Raw genomic sequence first — 2,329 nt, 5'->3', positions numbered from 1 at the left:
TTTATAATCATAATCTGTGCCATTTGAACGGTATTTCTATAAAATTTCATCAACACATATCCATTATCCTGAAAGTTATGAGGGAAAAATTGGATCTTGTAAATTTTCCGAAACTTCTCCCCGCCCTTCGTTTGTGCAATTTTTTTGTCATATTCGTTTTCTACATATCTTTTCACACCTAGTAGGCTGGGGTTTTTTTTGTTTTTTTGTAACGTTTTCGTTAACGGGTCTCAAACAACATCAACACGACTCGGGTAATTTCTCTTTGAATTTTTTCATAACATCACGGCAGAGAAAAGAATGTTTCATGGTGCGACGTATGGAAATTATTCTATAGAAGAAAAGTAAGTACTTGTTATCGTGGTGAACAAAGGCAAAGAGGAGTATGATTCCGAATTAGAGCAAATGGAAGGGAGAACTCATTGGGATGCTTAAAGGAAACGCCATGTCCCAGACACTCCGAAAGAGGGATATCTCGCCAAAGCAGTTCGTTTATTTTACACGAATTTGGCTAGTGTCAAAAACTTTGATCGACTATTTGATTCTGTTGTTAAAGTAGCCAAACGCTGCTATGAAAAATATTTGAAAGGTGAACTTGACAGCGCTGAAAAACAACCCAAAGAAACATTTCCAGAGTCGCTGGAGGAGGTCGTAAAACAGGCGTGAGAGACACCTTATTTGAATGGTTTGTGGCTGTTAGAACATTGCTGCATGTGAGATTACCACAAGCTCTTTTACTATTACAGACAGAGAAATTTTATGAGTGGATTTGCCAAGACCTAGATACACTAACTGAGGAAAAGCTTTGTTTTTCAAAAAGCTGGATGAAAGTTTTGCAAAAAGAGTATGGAGTATCACGGAAATTTCTAAACAAATACATTTCAATCTCCTAAGAGCAATGTGTTAAGCACATTCAGGATTATTTGAAGAGCATATGGAGTGTGCGTTGTTATTTCCTCGACAAATTTGGCGTAGATCCTCCTAATTATCAATGGAGATCAAATGCCCTTGCAACGGAATGAAAGTAGCGGACAGGCTACCTTATTATTCAGAAATAAAGACACGTTCGTCAAAGAAAACAACTATTTGTCTAGGGAATGTATCACAGTGTTCACCAAACTTAGCAATTATACCAAAATCTATCTTATCCCAAAGGTTGTATTTAAAGGAACTGGAAAAAGACCACCACTACTGAATGCCCTACCTACAATAAAATATCAATGGTCTCATAAAGGTTTTTATAGATGAGAACAGCTGCTCTGTACTATTGAAAACCTTCCAAATCGATTCATTGTGTTTTCACATGCAAACTTTGTTATTTATGTGCTCTGTGATTACATGGTGCATTTGATGCCGGAGGTGAGAGACGCCCTCTGGAAAAGGGGTTATGTGCTAGTCATCATCGGATTTGTTCAAGTTAACGATATGCACTTGCACAAACGAGTGAATACAAAGTATCGTGAAATAGAGAAAGCAAAGATGCTAGAAAAGTTAGTTCAAACTCTGCATAAAACAGTCACGCCCAATCGATCCGAAATGATGCAGATGCTACATCAAGCACATGCAAATTGCAAGATTGATGTCCAAACTGCTTTCAAGTCAATGTGGACCACAAACGCCTTTGATGGCTCTGACGATTATAAGGTGACTGAACGAATCTAGAGATAATGTCAAAACTCTGCCCAAATACTATTCAGAGAGTCATTAATAACTTAATTCCACCAAAAGGGGTCAAGCGTGCAAACAATATGGTAGGCTCAGAAATATTTGATGGTGACGGCATTGAGGAAAAAGCTGCTGGAAGTGAGCCATCTGGGAATCTTTTGGAGGTGATTGACCCATCTGGAGAAATCCCTATGGAGGTTTCGCAGGAGCCAAAGCATAGTCAGCCAAATATGATGACAGGAAGCTCTATCTCTAGTAGGAATCAGCAGATGCCCTGTTCCTTGAAAAACTACAGAAGGTGTTGGATGAAAACGAAACCGCTACACTTTTGTCATATACTTTTGTCAAATATGTAAAAAAGTAAAAGTATTTATGCGTGCATATTAAGACGTGTTCTGTATTTTTCAATGAAAAAAGTTACTTTATTTAAACATTCTTGTAGAGAGATTGTGTCTTTGCACTGGTAGAAGGGGAAGACTGTGAAATTTGGTTTGATGTTATCTGCACATTTTTCTACATGTTCACTGACAGGAATGTGCCTGTACTGCGGGAAATGGATTTGCTCTTTATGTAGAGTGGTTCTCGTTCTCAAGGTCATACTCGAGCAGGTTATTACAGACGAGGACAGGTGGTGTAGACAACAAAAGGATGTATTAGTTTAACG

The sequence above is a fragment of the Octopus bimaculoides genome, chromosome 8, assembly GCF_001194135.2.
Source record: "Octopus bimaculoides isolate UCB-OBI-ISO-001 chromosome 8, ASM119413v2, whole genome shotgun sequence".
Taxonomy (NCBI): domain Eukaryota; kingdom Metazoa; phylum Mollusca; class Cephalopoda; order Octopoda; family Octopodidae; genus Octopus; species Octopus bimaculoides.
This window is presented reverse-complemented; position numbering follows the sequence as displayed.